The following is a 22,529-nucleotide window of genomic DNA, read 5'->3' on the forward strand; positions in this document are numbered from 1 at the left end:
TTCGACGTACCCCCTGGGGCCAGCGAAGGTACCCCCAGGGGTACATGTACCCCAGGTTGAGAACCGCTGCTCTAGACAAATGACCTTTCTATTTTGGATAGACAACCTTATTTATTCTGCAGAGCGGTTTGTATGTTTTGACCTTCCTAAAGATTTATTTATTGGCCACGCAAAATGTGAACAAGTTTTCATAACAGTGACCAAATGCTTTCATTTTTTCACAGCACAAAGCCATAAATATGCTTAATGATCTGTACTGATGAAAATGTCAACATACCCTCAAAGCTTTAGGATATTTGGATTTGAAGTTATTGCCTCAATATGGGGACACTTGATCCTCCATTAGCCACCCATACACAAATTTGGAGAAAAAAATAAAAAAAATATAAATCTGTACTCAGGCTTCTAATTTTTTGTAGATTTGTCAGATTTTATGAAGGGTTGGCTGGGAAAAATATTTATTTGGTAGATGTCATAGAAAGAGGATCAAGTCTACCCAAATTTTAAAATTGCATTTGCTGTCGATTTCAATAACAAAAATCGTTCATATGTATGCACAGCAATTCGAAAATTCCGCGTTTTTTGGAGGGAAAATATTTAAAAATTTTGAGGATACCTTTTCTAGTTTTCGCAAAGCAAGTTCTTGGAGAGGGATCAATTTCCCCCGAATATTTTAAAAGTCGATTTTTGAGAGTACTCCAAAAAATCGATTGTGTATCAATAACAACAATAATTTAAGGACTGTCATACATCACTAAAGTTAAATACTTTATTTCGTAGAGTGGCTGTGTGGAAATCGCGTTTGTTCATTTATTTTTGGCTGTGATACATCGGAAATCAGAAATAGGGATCAAGTCTCCCCAGTCTCCTCTAAGCGTATCGTATTCTTTTACTTTTGCTTTCTTCTGAGTACTGGACTGCCGTTGAGCTGGGCGAGCTCTTGGTTCATCCATCGTTGCCACACACGCCAAAGATAGGACCATCCTAAACGCTTTGCTCGAATTCCTCAATACTTTTTTTTAATTAGTTTGTTTATTTGGCAGGTTCAGTCGTGTGTGACTTTTTGCGAAGTCGCAATTCTTAAGTATGATGCCATCTTATTATTAACAGTTAATAGGAGAAAGACATAGACCAAAATACTCGAGGCGACTCAAGGTTAAAAAGTTACGTGTCTTCAGGACGGATAGGGTTGGGATATGCCCTCTGGCGTACAGACCATCCTGTCTACCATCAAAGCTGTTGAACAAGATCATCTTGTTCAGGAGGAGGTTGACGACCAAAACAAACAATTCGGGTGTCGCAAAGAAATCAGCATGTTATCGCTTCGGAACACAACGGGTAGGACTACTCGATGCACTGTCCTGCCGAAACTAACATAAGAGAGGGTAACGGGGAACAGTTGGCTACGAGCTTGGTTACGAAGTTGGATCTGCTACAGGAATATCTCGCAGGAGTAGGATAGATCTGCCACCATGAGATCACAAACAAGGTGGGATATAAATGACACAAGGACACAAGAAATCGAAGCATCTGCAAACGGAGAACTTCTCGTCTAGATCGCCACGCGTTAGAATGCCTGTTTAGGCTCGCCGGGACGCCATTGAGCCAGACGTTTAGCTCCCCTCGGAATCTTTGGACTTACTTCGGTGCTCCACTGGAGACTGGAGTGATTCCCCTTGGCTTAAACGATAATATTTTCTGTTTTCATAATCCTCCTAAATTTTTAGCTAATTTGGTAGTAATTTGACTAAGCACGTGCAATTTGAAGTTTGTATGAAAATAATTTTGAAAACAGTATTTTTTGTAAGAAATCGTTCCGCATCGTTGCTTATTAAGCTCTAAAAATATATCCATTGTTGGCAACAGAAGAAACTCTGCAATGGGACAGATATTCTAAATTTGCTTGCAAGAAAATATTAAATCGTGAGTAGTGTAAATAAATTTTAGCATAATACTAAATTGATTTGTACAGCAAAATTATTATTCTTAAGCTTGATAGCAGCAGACACTGGCAATACTTTGAATCAGCAATGGTTTCCATTAGGCAGCAATTTTATGCACTTCAATGTCAGCACACCGCTCGCTCCCGACTGCTTGACTACTGGTGTTAATGCGGCATAGCATTTGACTGCCGTTCCGACATTTACCCCCGTGGAAGCACAACTACCATATCCAGAAAACAGACAGTCTGACAGACAGCGAACCGGTGTGTAAATTAAAATGGCTACTGGCAGTTGAAAAAATTAGTCTGTCTTGTGCTATTATTGAACGATGAAGGCAGGTCAAACCAGAGGCCGCGACAAAAGAGTGTGACTATAAGTACGCCGGCACTACCCCAGAGCCGAGAAACGGTGCAACAAGCGAGCTTCATACCTGTCCGTTGACGATAGTCCTATGGGGATGGTCTATTGCAGTGGTTTACTAACTGCGACTGCCGAAACTACACTAAACAAAACCCTCATTATTCCACTCTCTATGAGAAAGGTAAACATTTCGAGATCTATTACAGATCTCGTTGAAGGACTCTTTCGGATTGGAGTAGGTTTTATTTTAAGAGAATTCAAGCTTAAAGATCATTTATCTTTCTATTACGTGGTGGAATGCAAGGCAAGGTAATAGTCTATATAGTGGGATGGTTAGGAGTTACAGAAGGCCGTTTTTGCGTAAAACCTGCATCGAATTATTTTGTTTTACCGAAATATATTGGAAATAGAAAATGAGGAGATCATGCCCAAATGTATTGTTGTACAAAATCCATTTAGCCTAGCTTTGCGCACTATTTAATTGCCAAGACCCTTAGCCTAACTTTTGTGTGAAACAGAAACAGTTATCTGTAAAGTAATCAATAATAATAGAAAATGAAAGCAACACATACCCCCATAAAAACAATGATCAAAACCATTGGGAACCACCGCCAAGTTATCCAACCGGAATGGCTCTGTGGTCACATAGTCAGTCAATGGGCGAGCGTAAGTGAGTAGAATAAGTGGCCCCGAATCCGACAGTCGGTGAGCCTGAGCTAAAACATACGTCGCCATCATCGGCGTTGTTATCAACCGTCGTCGTCGGTCGGCCAATTGCTAGGGAATTTGCCTTCTGCTTCTTACTATACAGACATATTACTAGTTGGTTCACTTAGCGCAAACTTGTTAAAATGTAAGAGAGAAAATTGAAAGATAAAAGCTAAGCTAAACGGTTTGCTTCTACATGTCGTTATTGACGTGTCATTTAGTCGGGCTGATTGGCGTTTACCACATTGGTATTAATTGCCAGAGTCATGACTTTCGGCCAAACCTCTGCTCGTATGTTTCTTTCCTTTTCTTGTTCAATTACGCTTGTAAAGTGATTGAATATCCAATGTTCAAAAAATTGCACGGATTTGTTGTTTTTTTTAAATAAAAGAGTAAATAAATAAATAAAGTAATACATAGAGAATAATAATAAATTATCGAATAAAAAAAAGGTTGATTGCTTTGTATTCCCAGATAGTAGGTATGTAAATAATTTTCTGCTTTTAACATTAATATCAATTCAAAATAAGAAAAATGTCCTCAAGTCGGATTTATGTTCCATCCCTTTGATTAAAAATCGCTTCTATTTCCCCATTAATTGAAAATAAACATGTTTTCGTAAATGAAATGTGGCATCAACAGCTGCTTTGGCTCTCACAGCCTGTCTGTCTATCTTCGTTGGGTCGTCGTCGTTGTTGTTATTGTAGTTTGGTTCCTCTTATCCCGGTCTGCCATGCCCGGTTCACCGTAAAAGCTGTAGTCGTTTACCTCTACCTCACGGGGAGCTGTCACGGTTGCCTGTCTGTGTACGCTGTTGCACGTCGTATTAATTTTAAAAATTTTAACTCATGTCACGAATTATGAGCTGATGATATGCGGCTTGAGTCGTTTCACTGTCAACTGTTGTTGCTTCTGCTTTTATGCTGCTTTTTCGCGTTGCTCGTCGCGCTCCGATCCCATTACCTGCCCCGACCACACGGCCGGCCGGCGATGTTTGCGAGATATGTTTCATGCCCGGGATGACGACGATGATGACGGGATGCTCCTCTGTCGGCGGCGGCGCTGGTGATGAAAAAAGTGTCATTTTCAAATTATGAAATGCTGTACAAGAATACACAAGAAGCGAACGAGTGCACTCGGCACGGGAAGAGTTAGTTGATGCGCGCGCGGCAGCAGAGCAAACGAGATGACAAACAGAAATATGGAAAGAAATGTTCTCACAGTCAGAAACATCCAGCGAAACGAGTGCACAATTCCGTTCAGAAAAGCGGCGAACCATTCCGTTCTGTAGGGGAAGAGGTGGTAAAATGAACAGGGGTGGTAAAATTAACAGTTGGCTATATTTATATTAAAACACTATTTAGGCGTATGTTAACCATGCACACGTTTTCTTTGAAATAAAATAAGGTACCTAAGCTAATATTTTGGTTTTGAGACCGAACGAATAGCAGTTACTATCCAAAATATCAAACGAGGCCGTAAAAATTGGGCCTGATGTAATTTTCAACTATTTTTCCGCAAGCTTTAATTCTTAATAAGTTCATCATAACATTGGTTCAAACCTGTACAAACTACAGCGGCAAATAGGACAACCTTCAAAAAGATGTTGCAGGGGTAAATAGTAAAATTATTGGTTTGTATCGTTATACGAAGAGTTTTTTATCACATGGCATGTATGCGGGTAAAATGAACACTTGTATCAAACTTACAGACATTTATGATAAAAGTTGTGCAATTGTGAAGCGGAAGTTGAAGAAACAAACCATATCAAATAACCAAGATAAAACTTTGAATATGGTAATTTAATTTTAAAATAAATGATATTTTAAAACTTTTTTCCTTCTTTTTTTATATTGATGATTAAGAGCTTTTCGAAAGATGTACCAGATTTTTCAAAACGTTATCGTGATCTCAATTAGTTGTATATACAGTGCTAGAGTTAAAAAAAGATAATTAAATGTTTCAAAAGGGTTTTAGAAGCGATGTTCATTTTACCACCAGGCAGTGTTCATTTTACCCGCACTATTTTTGAACATGCGAAATTTCGATGTTTTTCATTTCGAAGAAAAACTATATAAAACAATGTTTATTAGCGAAAAAATTGTTCAGTGCAATAAGAATATGAGTTAAATTGTTGGTCCAAGTGGATAAACTGGCAAATTATCCTTGTTTTATAATTGAATTCAACGCGTTTCCTTAACGTGTTCATTTTACCACCTGTTCCCCTAGATATGAATGCAAGGCTGAAGGGGGAACGCGCTTGTATACGATTTGTCAGCTCGTGCAGCAGACAGGGTTCTCAATTGAGTTAGAGCTTGTCGGTCGGGGGTTATCCTGCTGGCACTGTACCGTGTAATTGTAATGACTTACACGTTTCCTTTTTGACACTTTCAACTGGTTAATTGGGATGGAGAATGCATTCAACAGGCACACCCGCAACACAGATGAATTACATTAGTTAGCAGTTGTTCGAAGGTCGTTGCTTGCCAAAATGTCATTATGACGAATGTCATTATCGTTTCGGGATCGATGCGAAGGTCACATCAAATGATCAGGTCTGTCATGTTGTCCAATACGCGAGGAGAAGTGGATGAACGCTGTCATCAGAGGAAAAGTAGAATCACTGAAATTTAACACAGCAAGGTATAGACAATGGAATTGAAAATAATTTTTAAAATTACAAACAGAGATTTTTTTAAAAAGGATTTATTAGGCGGGATTACAAATTTAATAAAGATTAAAAGTAGTACCATCTCCGGAATCATTTCAAGAAAAAAACTTCATTGTCATTAACAATCAAATTAATTTATGTATAAAGTAGATAATTAAAATTCTAACCTCATGATATAAATTATTTTTAAATAAATCTAATTTTGAAATTTTTAAAATTATTTTGATGGCTGCATCCCATAGCTCGCTGTGAAATTATTTTCATGATTCTACTTTTTCTTTGGATGACTGAATTCATTCTTCTGCTAGCGTATCCCAAGTAACAATTTCCCTGCTTCTTGGATTTATTTAATTCTTATAGCGGATTTATCATAGCAATCGCCACAGCCTGTTGCTCAGTTTTATTGTCAATCTTATTGCTATCAATAAATCTCTTATAAGTATGCTGAAAAAGCTTCAAACGTCAAACGCCTATTAATCTTATGAGCAGCTCTACGGTAGTGATGAAGAGCGTGATAAACCATATTTTCAAAGCTTGATAAAAGCTACAATTTTTTGTCGTAATGTGGTCAAATGGATTACCCCAATAAGTATATTTGCATTGCAAAGAGCTTATGACGGTGTTTAATAAGAGCAACATTTTCCTGATCGAAATTTGAGATGGCCATGTTGAAAATGGAGAAGCATTTTAAGTCAATACAATTTATCCCTGAAATTCATGATTGAACAATGTTTCCACCGCGTAAAACCTTTTTTTTGTGATTGACATGCATAACAAATATATTAGGGAGAAAAATCAATTGATGCAATTGAGATCTACGATAACAACAATTATAATAATTTCAAATTAAATGTCCAGAACTACATTATTTTGAGGGCGCGTGGTGTTCAATCTTATTTTTTCACTAGCTTTCACCATGAAATTTAACGCGCACCTCATTTGGATAGAAGTGAATTAAAAAAACAATCCTGAAAGAAAATTATTTTATAGTCATCCTCATCATGATCGCCATCAACAATTTATTTTGTTATCATTTTCCAGCAAAGTTTTGTTTCCCTTTTTATAAGCAACATTTTTGACAGCGGCCGCAGCCAAATTCCCTTTTTTGCGAGTGGTTTAAAAAGGATTTCTAAATACTCTTATAATAGGTTTATAGTGGTTATCTAGAGAGGGCCACTTGGCCATATCTTACTCTTATAGTGGCCATCACAAGGTTGTCATGTAATAGCGGGTTTTATTGTTAGATCTTATTATTTTATCTTGAAAACCATTCCTAGAGCGGAATAAAACCTAAAATGTTACTTGGGATAAGCAGAGCAGTCTAACGATTTACGACATTTTTCAATGTGGGGTGATTCAAGTATGACGTATACTACATCTTGAGATTTCTAGACCCTCTCTACCCCCTCTGTCACGCTTTTTTGTATACCTTGTATATATACTGTCACAAAATCTTAGACATCCCTCAAACCTGTGACATCAATTTTGAATGGCCCCTGTTCTGAATTTTTTGAATATAACTTAACTGTGTCAATAGAATAAAAGCGTTTGGTAGCTGGGATGCGTTTTATTAAGATGCAGACTATTTAAATAATGTCTGTTGGTTGGGATAGTGCGTGCGGTATGTAAGATTTTCCGATAAATAATAAACACTTTATTTTCCGATAATAATTCACCTAGTGGTAGTACAGTGATATTCCTATTTTACCACCCCCTTGGTGAATTATTTTCGAGTGATAAAATAGGGAATGTGACAAAATCGGAAAAATTATATTTACAATTTTTTATTCATTTCACAAATTTGATTCAGTTTATGCCTTGGAAAGGCAAAGTTCGTAAACGGAACCCGAATTTTTGTCGAAAAATCTTATAAAATTCTAGACAGGAACACAAAAATGCTTCAACATAATCCACAGATGGTAAAAGTTATTTATAATAAAAATCATTGTTGTTTGTGCTATTATTCACGTCTCTTTTTTTACAAAAATAAAATGAACAACTAAAATTTTCAATTTTTCTCGTGTAGTAAAATGAACATCTAGAAATTACGTAACGATTAGAGGGTTGAGTGTGACGATCCATACAAAATTTTCTAATACTTCATGCAAAAAGTGTGCCAGGTCGGCTCTGAAAAATTACAAGAACTGCTTTATGAATAGAATGCTGGGAAAATATGGGCTAGGTACGCTGTAAATTTTGAAACTGTAATGGGTGGAAAAAGCGGTCAAAATTGTTTTATTGTTTTGATTATTATTATTTTTATTATAATTTGCTCCAAAATTAGGCTACTAAAAAAATCCCACAAAATTTCACAAAGATCCTACATGGATTTGCAAAAAGTCCTTCAAGACTTCTGAAAATTTCGAAATCCTCGGTAAATTTTAGAATTTTTAGAGCTTTTCTTCGGATATTCTGGAGAACTGCTTTCCTAAATTCTAAACAATTTTAACCATGAATCGTTCCACGAATTCCGTAGAAATTCTCATGATATTATCCAAGAATCCCCCAGGAACTTCTTCGGGAATTCCTTATTTATTTCTCCAGAAAATCCTTCAGGAATACAATGACAAGATTCATCTATGTCCTATAGTACCTTTAAAAAATCTTCGGGAATTTCTTTACGATTCCCTCCAGTGATTTTTCCTGCATTCTTCATGAATTTCTTCAATCGTCCAGGAGAGAGTGTGAACCCAGCGAAAACCCAGAATTGTGCCGCCATTACCCTTGTGGCTACAGAGCAAGTTCATGCTGAAAATGACTGGAGCCAATTCATGGTACGATGTAGGTTTTTTAACTTCCCTATGCCTATGAGCACCATCGTGTTAGTCTTATGATACAAAAATGGTGAATCGACTGTGGAATGTGGAATAACTGTGGAAGTGCATAACCCTTTCAGGACGACTTTTTTTATATTGATTCATCGTACAGATTTGGGTTTTTCCGCTCGATCCTGCCAAAACTAGTATAGAAAGGACTAATGAGGTGTTGCCATTTTGACGTAGGACTTACGTCTTTCTTTACTATACTGGGTGTCATTTAGATTTTTGGAAATCGAGAGCGTTACGCTCGAAGGGAAGATTTTGAACGATACTAGCGCTTTTATCTTTCGATGGATTTTTAAGCTTTATATATCAATCAACTCGGACACTCTCCACCATTTTGCCTATTTCAATGAAACTTAAGATTAATAACGATAAGCTATTGAAAATCTCAATTCTTGTCAAAGCCAGTAAAAATTTCATATGTAACCAATCCCGTGCATTCCTAACACGGACATCAGAATGCAGTATGTCACAGGCCTTCGGGTCTACCGGAAGATTTTCTTTGTTTATAAAAGAAGCAGTGGCTGCCGTGTGCGAGTCATTGCAATTTGTGACAGCAGCGCGTACTGACGTGCTTTTTGCTCGCGCATTTTTCGTTTCGCTCGTTCGATCGGTGTTTACCTACACAGCGAAAGCATAAAGTCACCAGCGGTAGAACTGCCGGTGGGTCTGCGAATATGCATGAAAGAAGTGAGCGCATTTTTTGTCATTCTGTGCTTGATGATGGTCGGATACAGTGGTGTCGGTTGCGATGGATGCAATCGTCCATCGCATCGCTCGGAGATCACGGCTCGAGGCCGATGATGGCATAGGCAGCGAGGGCAGTGGTGGTGGATGAAGAATAATAAAACTAGAGAGGGTCTGCTCTTCCAGTTGATTGGTTTCATAATCCACATGATCCCGGGATGGGTACGAGTCATGTCATATGACTGACCATATGTTAAGTTGTGTTGGTACTAAACGACACGTACATTTAGGGTCTGTCTCATTTGGAGAATTAAACTTAAAAGTGACAGTTCGAAAATTAGCAAATAACCCGGTCATAAGAATGGCTGGTGCTACCCAGCAATTCCAATAAGACATCGATGCAAAATGATTCGATATCTGTCAAAAGTAATCTTGCTCTGCGAGCAGGGTTATTTGATAATTATTCAAATGTCACTTTCAAGTTTAATTTCAGTTTAATTATCCAAATGAGACAGACCCTTAAACATGGTTATACGATAACAGTTCTAATTCCCCAGCAAAAAAATCAACAACACTGATGAAAATAAAAATTTGATTACAATAATTACTTTCATTTATTTGCAGGAGGTATTAGCAATTAAAGATGCACAATCAGCAATAGATGCACAATCAGAAAATGTTTTAAAAAAAGTCCGCAAAAAATAATTTCCAGAAGGATATTTAAATAAACTTTATTTCATTTTTTTTTCATTTTCTTAGAAATTGTATTATTGAACTTGACGTAGACTCGGAGTTTGGAATCAAAACATTAAATAATTTTTCGTTGACGTATTAGCAGTACCTCCTCTATTTTAGTATGGTTACTGCTCCGTGACTTGTTTCTTATAATTGCTAATAATTCTACAAAGCATGGAAGTTGTCGTTTCCAATATCAATACCTATAATCAATCTCCATAGATCCAAAAGTTAGAAGTTAAATGTAAATACGTCACGTTTATACAAGCCCTACAAGTTAAGTTGAAAACATTACCCATTGCTTTTTTTCGGCCGTCCAAATTGTTGGGGCCCTCCTTAGCCGTGCGGTAAAATGCGCGGCTACAAAGCAAGACCATGCTGAGGGTGGCTGGGTTCGATTCCCGGTGCCGGTCTAGGCAATTTTCGGATTGGAAATTGTCTCGACTTCCCTGGGCAAAAAAGTATCATCGTGCTAGCCTCATGATATACAAATGCAAAAATGGTAACTTGGCTTAGAAACCTTGCAGTTAATAACTGTGGAAGTGCTTAATGAACACTAAGCTGTGAGGCGGCTCTGTCGCAGTGTGGGGATGTAATGCCAATAAGAAGAAGAAGAAGAAGAAGAATTGTTCTGAATTATATATCCTCGAATGCATCAGAAAATATCTCTAGAAACAATACATATTATGTCCAAAGCCGAGAATATGACCAACAGTGCCTGTTCAATACTTCACGGAATCCTGAATAACCTGGAAATGAAAATTGAAATTGTATATACAATGGATTTGTAAATAATTAACCTTACCTTCAAGTACGCTAATCCTAGAATTAAGAAAAACATTTGTACATAATTTTGATCATTGAATTACCCATAGTGCGCAAACATATTTTGTACATAGTTGAATCGGTAAAACTGGCAACCCTTCCGCCAGTATGTTTATGCGCAACATAATAAACAACAACAGTTGAAATAAAATCTTGTCGCGAGCGGTTTGCCTTCCCACGAAATTGTTCGTTTTGTTGGTTTTTCTCGTGGAAGAAACAGCCAATGCTATAGTTGAGAAAGTGAACGAATACAGTCCAAATAAATCGAAACAATTACGGTAATTACTGTACAGTGCCTATGTGATCATAAGACATAAAATTATCGACTTTTGAAATTATGGTAACCTATTTCAGAGTGTTCATAACGGCCTGGAATTCAGAACATACGATCTACCCGTTCAACCAAGCCCTGAACGATGTATTCGTGCATCACCAAACATTCCAGGAGGTCCATTAAGCCGATAAGATTTCACTCATTACTTTTACAAACTACTACATTTTTGGTTCTCCAAAACGTCCTGGAGTTCAAAACATGCGATCTACCCGATCAACTAAGTTCTGAACGATGTATCGGTGCATTTCTAAACATCCCAGCAGGTCCATTGAACCGATAGAATTTTACTCATTATGTTTATTAGGTTATTAAATTGGGTTTGCATGATGCGTATATGCCTATTGAACCAGATTGGGTGTATACCGACGATGAGGACATTGCCAAAGCCTTGATTGCTCCGGTAGGTACCGTGGGCTGAACTCGAGAACGTTTTGGAGTACCTTGATCATTTCGTATTCCTGAAAACTAATCACAGGCATAACGTTCAGAATGGCTCAACTTGTCTGAGTATTCAGAACTATCAAACAATGTAATTTAGGATTCAAACATGCCAGATTTATTTGCATGCTCTCAGAAGCGAAATCTTCCCAAGGTTTCGGATATCTAGGTCTTCAAGGTATAGTCAAACTTGACCCCTGATATTTTTCCTGCAAATCCAACATCTTGGTGAACAATTTTGCTGAAGAAAGTGGTGACCTATCTCTGTTCTGTAATTTTACATAGCCAATTTAAAACGCTATACACATATGACCTATTCGTCCTGAAAGAGATAATGCACACTTTGCTACAATGCGGACATTTTTATATGAGGGATGTAATGCCAACGAAGAAGAACAGAACAGAGGACTCTCTGGAAGTGATAAAAAAAATATTCTGAGAGTTTCCCATCTATAGTTTCTATGTTTTATTCATTCCTCAGGGCAATGAAATCTCCAAAACTCCAAGATAACGAATATTAATTCTTGTAGGAAGGAATTCTTGTAGATGACATTTTCCAGAAGTTCTGTTGAAGGAATTGCCCAAACGTATGGAGAAGAAATTTCCATTAGAGAAGATTTAAGCATAGTTCGTGAGGGGGAAATTCTCCAGAGTTGTCAATGAGAAGAATCAGAGTTCGTTGAAGAAATACGTAATGCCAAATTTAACGATTTCGGGACCCAGGTTTAATACTTTTGCTTGAATTGGTATTCTTGAACCGACCCACTCCCTCCCCTACAGTTGTGTTACAGTTACGTATATTGTTAACAGACTAAGGGGAGTAATTCCTAAGGAGCCTCTAAGTTCCTGGATTCCTCCATATTCCTGAAAGAGATAATTCTTTAAATTTCTGAGGAAGGGATTCTCCATAGTTCGTGCGCACTGAACTTTTGCAGGGGTAATTCTCCTAAATTTCAGAATGAGTATTCGAAATTCTTGGAGGAGGAATTTAGCAGAGTTTTTAAAGGAAGAATTCTTTAAAAATCCTAAAACAAGAATGTTCCAAAATTATTGTAGAATGAGCTCCCAGAATTCCTGAAGAAGAAGGGGGCGGGGGGTGTTGAGATTTCCTTTCCGAGAAAAAGTAATACTTGTGTAGAACTCCCCCCTTATAGGGTAGGTTAAAGTACTTTGGATTGTTTGGTGGAAGAATAATCCATAATTCCTGAAGGGATGACAAGCTCTGAGGTTCTGGGGAAAGGAACTCTCCAGAATTCTTGAAGATGCAAGAGCCCAGAATGTTTTGAAAATCAATATCTTAGAGTACATGAAGCAGGTATTCCCAAGAATTAATAAAAAAGAATTTTCTTTTAAATTATGGGTTTCCGTGTCTTCTATCATAAGCAGATCTCTACCTAACAGTGTTTCCTTTCCTGGCTCTGAATCAAGCAGTTGAGTTTCCTAACGAAAACATTCGTTCCCTGGCATAGGGAGTCTCGTTTCGACCGTCTTCCAGTGCGATAAAGTAGAACAATAGAACCAGTGCAGTGACCGCGGTCGAAACAAATGTGTAGTGTATAAAAAAGTGCTGCAGATCCGGAAGACGTGCGCATGTTTGTGCTTGCAAGGGCTGATCGATTGTTATCAAGGGCAATGCCCTTGCTAATATTGCGATTAAGACTATGTAAATGCTCATACATAATCAGCGTCAGATTTATTGAGGAGAGGTAAGGTTTTGATAATCCGTAAATTTAACACGCACGTACTCACACAAACGCACACACACATTCACATTATACACACATACATATACACAAATACATACATATACTGATGGGATAACCCCTTCGCAAGAGGTGGGTTGTTCAGGTCTCCGCCTAGGAGGCCAGAAGCAATAGTCGGCAGCTCGGTGCGCAGCGCCGAGTTAAGTGACCATTAGAGGTTATAGACGGCCCATGGCTTGTGAAGGCGATGAACCGCAAACGCGATGGGCTTCCGGCCTTCGAGGTGACGACGGAACAGCTGGACGCCATCATCGACTTTGCGTCATCGAAGTATAATATCAGTAAGGACCTCAAGAGGAGCTTGCTGAAACTTCGAAAGTCGATGTTGGACGCCAAGCTGGAGAGGGCGGTCGGGACGGCCAAGTGTAAACCCGTGCAATCGGTGGAGTCGAGGTCTACCCAGACTGAGGCCCAAGGATTCGCGGACTCGGGCAAGGTCGAATCGACCGAGGGCGTGCCAGCGAAGACGGTGGTGCCAAAGTCTACCCAGACTGAGGCTCAAGTATTCGCGGGCGCGTCGGGGGTGACTACTCCAACGGAGCAGACACAAAAACGGGGAAGACAGTCTCCAGGGGATGAGCTCCCTGGGAGCCGCTCCAAAACACGGAGGGTTACTACCCCGAACAAGGGTAGTGGGGCTGGGAAGCTGAACCCCGGCCAGGTACCTCCCAAACCGGGGGAGGAAGGACCTGGAAAGGTCCGTCCACCCAGGAAAGACGGTGGTAAGGGGTTACGGTAGGCTGAGAACTCTCAGCCGCCCCAGACCAGGGAAATAGAGGGGGATGACGCCTCCTGGACCCTGGTCAAGAACAAGAGGAAACCGAAGACGTCAAGGGCCGAAAAGAAGGCCCAGGCGAATGAGGGTAGCAAGAAGTCTAGGGTAGGCGCCAATCGCTCCAGGGGCGATGCCCTAGTCATCACGGCGGACGAGGCTAAGTACTCGGACGTTTTGGAGGCGATGAGGAGTGACGTCAAGCTCAGTGAACTCGGCGCCGACGTACGTCGAATAAGACGTACCCGGATGAGCGAGATGATCCTCGAGCGGGGCGTCTCGCAAAAGGGCGCCGCCTACAAGAAGTTGGCGGAGGAAGTCCTAGGCGAGACTGTCAAGGTGAGGGCACTCACAACGGAGGTGAATCTAAGGGTTAAAGACCTGGACGAGATCACCGAAGTCGAAGAGCTCGTCACGGCACTGCGGCGACAGTGTGAAGTGGAGACGCCCACTGCAGCCGTTCGGCTACGGAAAGGTCCGGCAGGGACGCAGGTAGCATTGGTTCGGCTATCTGCAGCGGACGCCTCCAAGGTAGTCAAGTTAGGAAGCGTCAAGGTGGTCGGTGTGCTGGTCGGTGTGCCCTGTGAGCATATACGAGCAACCCGAAGTTTGCTTCAAGTGCCTGGAACCGGGGCACAAGCAATGGGACTGCAAAGGCCCTGACAGAAGCAGTCTCTGCCGACGCTTCGGATTGGAGGGACATAAGGCACAATGCTGCACGAACTCTCCCAATTGTTTGATTTGTTCTAGCAAAGCTGTGAACAGCAAGCACCCCATGGGGGGTTCGATGTGCCTGGCGTTTAAGCGTGCTGCAAAATCAAAGTGCAGGTAACGCAGCTGGCTCGCTCGGCCTCGCCCGAGTGTTTGGTGTGCGCAGGTTTAGAGGAAACGGCGGAACACGTGTTGTTCGTGTGCCCACGTTTTCGCGCAATGCGTGACCACATGCTTGCCACATGCTTGCCACATGTGGTCTGGACACTACCCCGGACAACCTAGTTCGGAGGATGTGTAAAGATGAAGTTGGCTGGAACGCCGTTTTATCGGCTATCGCCCAAATCGTTTCGGAGCTACACAGAAGGTGGCGCGTGGACTCAAGGATGGCTAGTTCAGGCGCAAATAAGAGGTGGTCCAAGGGATCGGAGTCGGCTTCATGGGTTATACCGGTGCCCTGTGGTCGAACTCGATCCCTTTATCGAACAAGTGGCCGCGCGAAGAACAACATGGTATCGTCGCTTTCGCGGCGTCGGTCAACCGGGCGGGTTCCGAGCCCGAGGACGGAAAGGGGTTCTCCTCAAGGCTGGGGCAGGCGTAGGCACTACGTTGTCAAGTCCCTCTGTGTGTTGGCGAATAGGCCCTATCGCTGAGAGGTCAATTTGGGGTGCACGCGGCATCATCATTCTTGATACCAGTCGTGTAGATGGGAGCAGGCGCGAAGTCGACCCTTCCCACCTTCCAAGGACACAGGGCGTGGTAAGGCCACCTGGAAAGCCGGCAATGCGCTGGCACGATACCATGGTGTTATCCCAAGTAACATTTCAAGTTTTATTCCGCTCTAGAAATGGTTTTCAAGATCGAATTACAAGAACTGACAATAAAACCCATTACTACAGGATTACCTTCTGATGACCACTATAAGAGTAAGATATGTCCAAGTGGCCCTCTCTAGATTACCACTATAAACCTCTTATAAGAGTATATAAAAATCCGTTTCAAGCCGCCCGCAAAAAAGGGAATTTGGCTGCGGCAGCTGTCAAAAATTTGCTTTGAAAAAAGAGAAACAAAATCTTGCAAACAAATAATAACAAACTAAAGTGTTGATGAAAATCATGATGAGGATGACTACAAAATAATACTTTTTTAAGTTTTTTCTCCAATGTACTTTCATGGAAACGAGGTGCGCGCTCGATTTCATGGTGAAAGCTAGTGCAAAAATGAGTTTAAGCACTACGCGCCCGCAAAATAATATAGTTTTGGGCAATGAATTTAAAATTATTATAATATCAATAACGTAAATCTTCGCTAAACTAATTGATATTACACCCAGATATGTTTGTTTTTTTATATCCTTTACCAAAAATGTGTCTTTTTGCGGCGAAAACACCGTCTAATCATAAATTCCAGTGATAAATTTCACTGACTTGAGGATGGTTCTCCATTTCCAATATGGCCATCATAGATTTCGATCAGAAAAATGTTGCTCTTATTAAACACCGTTATAAACCCTTTGCAATGTAAATATTCTTATTGGGGTTATTCATTTGACCACATTACGACCCAAAATTATGGCTTTGATCAAGCTTTGAAAATTAGACTTATTATGCTCTTCGTTACAACCGTAGAGCTGCTAACAAGACCAGTCGGCATTTGACGTTTGAAGCTTTTCGAATAGATTTATTAGAGGTTTATTGATAGCAATAAGATCGCTAATAAATCTGAGCAACTAGCCATGGTGACTGCTGTCATAAATCCGCTATAAGAATTAAATAAATCTAACAAGCATGAAAATTGTTACTTGGGATTCTAAAAAAGCGAGTCACGATGTTCGATGCTGCAAGGACACGCAGCTAACCTCGAGGGTGCATTGTGCACTGGCCCCCCTTTGAAGCACTACTTTCTGGTTGTACCGAAGGGGCGAAGGGACTATGGGCTTGGCGGCAATGGAAACGGTTTAGTGGGTCGGGGATGTATTCCTGCCTCCCTCGTTTGCTGTTGGAGGCAGTGGTGGAAATACTCGCTTCACGAATAAGAAAAGAGTGTAATTGGGCCTACTAAAAATGCCATACTCGCGCGAACCTACTGCCTGCATTTTTCTGGTGCTTGCTTTGTTCGCGAGTACGGGCAGAGCAAAAACAAAAAAGCCGGGCTGTATTTTGTTCGGGAGTAAAAACACGGTCGCGAGTATTTGTGATTACATCGAATACAATGGATAGATTTGACTTAACATAAACACACTAACAATAAACAATTGTGTTCTTGCTCGAACATCAGTGAGAAATAAGTTCCGATGTTGATTTATGACTTTTAGCAAATTAACCCGAATGACTCGCGAAGCTTCACGAACATTTTTCGGGGTTCGTTTTTTTGTTTCCTCTGCGAGTAGTAGGTAGGTAGGCAAGAAAAAGGCAAAACAAATGTTCGCGAGTCTTTTGCATTGCCTACTTCTTGTTTTGTGAGTAAGATTCGCAGATTTCCACCACTGGTTGGAGGTGGTCCCTAACCCCGCACTTCCTGGACAACCCAGGATGTCTGTTGAGCAGATTCCCCCTCCATTGCTTGGGGAAAAAATACATATACTGATGGACATGAGTATTCGTCATGTTTTCATAGTAGCTCTATTAAAACATGACGAATACTTTTATCTATCAGTGTAGACATATAAACACACATACACACTCATATACACACATACACGCTCATATACATCATACAAAAAAACACGTACACGATTTTTATCATATATTAGGTATCTATATTATTGGAAGCGTTTGGTACGGTAGGTCCACGCTTTCTTCCTTTCCCTTCGATTGCAAGCTATTAAGTGACTTTAGGTATTCCTGAAATCGCTCAATATCTAGGAGTCATCTCTGGGGTACATACTGCGTAGTTGGCCTGGCCATATGAAAAGAAAAATGACGGAATTCAGAGGATGCTTTCAAGTATTGGCTACGCATGTATGAGATTAGATTAGATTAGAAAACATTCGTTTCCTGGCATAGCAATTCATCACCTGGCACTCAAAGAAATAATCGTGCTGGATATTGATAATCCACGTTGTTTTCTATTACTGTAGCCAATAGAAATTCGGAAGAAATGCGATTCGCACTCGTGCTATCCTGTGTAGGACAACATTCTGAAGCCGACGTTCTGAGGGATCCATCCTCATAGATGGTACGCAGCCTTTTCTTTCGAAAACTCCAAGTGTCCAGGTCCAGGTCTAGGTCTTGTGTCCGGAGATGACTACTGGTCTAATGAGCGATTTGCAGATAGTCAGTTTGGTACGATCCAAAGTATGTAGTGTTTGCAGCCACGATGCTCCGAATTATGCTGGTATTATTTTCTGCAGTCACCAGTGAGCCCAAGTACACGAATTCTTCGACCGCCTAGATTTCATAACTATCGATACAAACTCGGTGGGTGGTTCACATTGTCTTTTCTTGACTAGATTTCTTCCTTTCGTGTACTTCATCTTCGACGTGTTGATGACTAGTCCAAACCAATTTGCTTCGCTCTTCAATCTGGTGTAGGCTTCCTCCATCTTCTCAAAGTTACGTGCCATATAATACCTATGCCGTCGGCGGAACTAAATAACTGGATGGATTTCGTGAAAGCCCCTGAAACTCGAACTAAGCACGTCACCCAATTCATCGTCGTCAACCATATCATTTTATCCGAGAATCCGCCGTCCTGTCAGGTCTGTTTAGTGTTTGCAGTTTTTTTTTATAGAAGCTTGACAGAGCCCCCTTTCGAACCCCACCACATCCTAGGCAGGCACCACAGCTCGCAGTTGGCCTGGGAGGGGGTATCGTCTAGTCCTTGGACATAGTCCCTGTTGCCGCTACCCAACATAATGACCATGTTTGAGGCAATTAGGGTAGAGAGATACCACGCGACCTGGAATGTAAAGTTACATTTGGTTTTGCTCCGAACAACACGTACCCATGACGGACAACAAGAACGTATGGCCATCATAGTTGGTTAGTTGGTTATCTTGGATAATTGTGAATAGGACAGTATTAATGCTAGATCATTTTTTTCTTAGAACTAATCGAAGCTTTATCAAGTACTATTGTATTTTAGATTCTAATTACGGATTGAAACTAAAAATAAAGTTTCAAACGTTCGATGTTGAACACTTGGAATGTAAGGACATGAAATGAACCAACTAACCATTATGCCGTACGATCACTTTGCCAACTGATTTTACTCTGGGGTACAACCTTCAAAAGTAGTGCTACTAATCGTCGCAAAGTACAGCAGTAATTAGAAAATATCACAGCCTACGAAACGCACTTCATTATCGTCATATAGCGATGCCGTTTCAATCGAGATATCTAAGTAATAATCATAGTGTTTCCTGTTTTCATGTGTGACCAAGTGATTAATATTGAGCCCGCGGTTGGGCGTAATGGGGCAATCAAACAGAGTCCGGAGCTATAAATCATCCTTGTCAGCTCTGCTTTTAACGATAACTAAAACAATCGATCTAAACTGAAGTCTAATGACATACAGCTAGATTTCCATCAAATAACAATAACCGAACAGTGCCTCCACCTCCAGTTTATCACTCAACCCATTCGAAATCCCCGGAGCTCAACTGGCCGTACCGGTGGATCACCTTCTTATCTGGCTGCACCGCTGAAAAAAAGTTATAATTTACAACTTAATTGAGTCATAAATCTGTTCGGGTCTGATTTTTCCGCTTGATTCCCACCATGCATCGGGTTTTGTATGCGACTGCCTGTTTCTTCACGTGCAAAAGGCCAGGTGACGTGTATACGATGTAGCTCTTTATCGATGTGGTTTAATTTAAGGTTAGATAAATGCTCGAATTTGTTACCCGCGTAATCAGGCCGGCCCAGTCCGGCACCAGGGGGAAGTATCGACAACGAACGTTGGGTCGCCGAGTTTTGTTGTTATTGTTGCCTTTTATTACAGTTCATAAATTATCGTTCCGCTGTAGGATGAAAAAATGATAAATTTCAACGGAATCGAGGTGCGTGGCAAAGAGTGGAAAATATCGGTTTGGGACCCGAGTGCGATCGAACAACAAAATTATATCACGCTAATAAAATTGAACACTGCATGGAAAATATCTGAGTATGAATAAATATGGTGCAGCATTTTTATTACAGCAAACCTAAAGCAAAATGTATTTCGGTATTCAACTTAGACATTGATAGTTTTTTTTTCAAAATCAAGAAGTGACAATAAGGGTAATTTACTATTGCCACTTAATTTTGTTCACTACAGCACAATCTTACAAACTTGTAAACTGCATATGTTTTAAGTGTTAAAAATCCATTTGAATTTTGGACATTTTAAAACTGTTAAACTCAACATAATACATAAAATATATAAAACATTTTCAAAATTTTCATTGTTTAAAAATGCATTTTTACAAAAAAAATCAACGACTGTTATTTTTTGAATGTTTGAAAAAATATGCGAACGAGCAATAATTAATAAATTCACTTAGCGTTGCTAACACCTGCGTTATAGAAAGTAAGTCAAAAAGTACATCAGGAAAATCCGAAGAAGCTCATAATTTCCAATCATTTCCATAATTTTGCACACATTTGTGCATATTACCGCTTTATTCAGGGGGAAAATCATGTTTGTCCTAATAAGGTACCCTTGGAGAAAATCATAGATTTTGTCTTCACGTTGAAAATCTTGAAGTACGGTAAGGTATACAATAAGACAATATCTTATCCAATATATCCATTTTCACAGTAGATCCAAATACTTGTTGTAGTGGTATAAATGTCCTAAAAAAAAAGATGTAACCATGGTCCCATGATACCCATCATTTGCCTTTCAAATGTAAAGAAGGTTCATCACGTGTCACAGTTTCTTCTAATCTTTTGGGTAAATGTTATAGGTGTGGGATGAAAGATTTAAACTATTTTCCTAGTGCATATTTTGCAACGACTTTTAGCAATATTTTATTTCACCCTGCTCGGCTATATATCCCAACAAAGAATGTCCATGTACTGAAAAATACGGCAGCCGCGGTAGACATGTTGCACCGAAAACAAGCAATCTTTTTAAGAAACTGAAATCCTTCCATTAGCACTTCAAAATAAGTGCCTTTGCCTAAATTATTGCTTAAAGGCTATCGGACGTAATTGCGATCGCTGAAAATCAGCTGCCTCAATTATAATGACAGGGAACGAAAAGTGCACGTCGAATGGACAGCTTAGGGCCGCAAGGGGCACGAAATGAATGGTGTACGAAAAGTGTACGAAGACGCAGAGCGAAAAAAAATCGCTGGAGGTAAGCAAATCTTTCGACGTTGCTTGTTTCCTCCTTTTTTCCACCTCATGCAACAACTGTTGGGTACTGCACGAAGGAAGGTCCGATTCCATTTTTCATTATTAAATCGAATGAACATGTTGAGTTTCAAAGCGAGTGGTGTAAGTTGACAGGCTAATAATAATATTATAAACTGTGCCTTTGAGTATCGAGTGGCAGTATCTCCGCCGGCCAACCGCGCAGAATTTGTGTGTGTGAGGTTAAACGAGCCGGTAAAGGGACGACGCATTGACACAATAGAGGCACTCGAGTTTTCGGTTTGAAGGGTAGAGTGGTGCTCGTTCTAAAAAAAATACCAACCCTGTCAGGCAGGGTAAAACAGAACACCGAAACGTGGTGCACAGAACTAGTTTGAGGTTTTAATTTGACAAGGAGTGGTTGAAGAAGTGACGTGTGTCTCACGCAAAGGGACGAACCCAATGAATCGCAAAAGTGTTGTTTTCCTTCACTCTTTCATCCCTTAATTGGAATTCAGGTTCCATAAAGCATTCGACTGATTAAATATTATTTTTCCATTCTAGAACCCTGGGAAAGCAAACTTGTCTATATGAGTTGTGACTATCCTGAGATGTTGGAAAATTTAGAAATATGAGATGAAAAGGAAATAAAGCATTATATGGATTCAGGTTGTTTATGATGTTAATTATTTTAAATACTTATTACTGGACTACACATACTATTTTCATAAAGTTGTGTAAAAAGCACTTGAAATTATTTTTATTGACAGCCAATCAGTAGATCAAGAGCTGCACTCTTGACAATTTTTGAAAAAACCTAGATTAATCCACCTAGTGATGATGATGTCTTTCTCGTGCATTATAAAATATATTGAAAAAATCACATTAGAAAGGTCAAAACAGCTCTTTAGTGGAATAGATCACATTTTTCGATCATTTTGTATGTTTTTGCATTTTTGAAAAAAAAATATTTTTTGCTCCCGTAATTTTTTTTCCAAGGGGAAAAAACAATATTTTTTCTCTTGTCATAAGACGAGTTTGTACAATTCAGGGAATCAATATTCGAGCAACGCCTAACAATATACCCTTTGTCGTCAACAGACACTGACAAACGCACCTCGCAACAAGCCTTTGTCAGAAGCCAATACCTACAATATGACAAGAATAATTTGGATTGCATGCTTTGATATTTCCGAGAATACGATGCAAATTTTGTAATCATAGTTAGTTTCTCGAATCTTTCCATAAACGCAGAAACTATGATGGCTTATAACCGAGATTTCCTGTAGAGATAATGCATAATGGATCTTTGTCATTATTATCTCCAACAAAAACAAAGCTTTGTCGCTGGTTCTCTTTTGTCGCTCGTTTCGCATGCGCATCCAAGAAAAATTGATTCCCTGACAATCCCATTTAATTCCACCACTTAATTGTACCTTGACAGCTGAATCAATCGATCCACCATATTGTTAAAAAAAT

The 22,529-nt window shown here is 39.9% G+C and overlaps 1 long non-coding RNA gene across 4 annotated transcripts in view; it reads right to left on the minus strand.

Moving 5' to 3' along the window:
- Nucleotides 1-3,523: 3,523 nt before the first annotated feature.
- The window catches only part of LOC134211884 (uncharacterized), a 301,614-nt gene continuing 282,608 nt past the window's right edge, over nucleotides 3,524-22,529 (minus strand). For all 4 annotated transcript variants that reach the window (XR_009979132.1, XR_009979134.1, XR_009979130.1 and 1 more), the window contains one exon: nucleotides 3,524-4,073. This is a non-coding gene — a long non-coding RNA (uncharacterized LOC134211884). The remainder of the gene's footprint in view (nucleotides 4,074-22,529) is intronic.

The sequence above is a fragment of the Armigeres subalbatus genome, chromosome 2, assembly GCF_024139115.2.
Source record: "Armigeres subalbatus isolate Guangzhou_Male chromosome 2, GZ_Asu_2, whole genome shotgun sequence".
NCBI classification, from domain to species: domain Eukaryota; kingdom Metazoa; phylum Arthropoda; class Insecta; order Diptera; family Culicidae; genus Armigeres; species Armigeres subalbatus.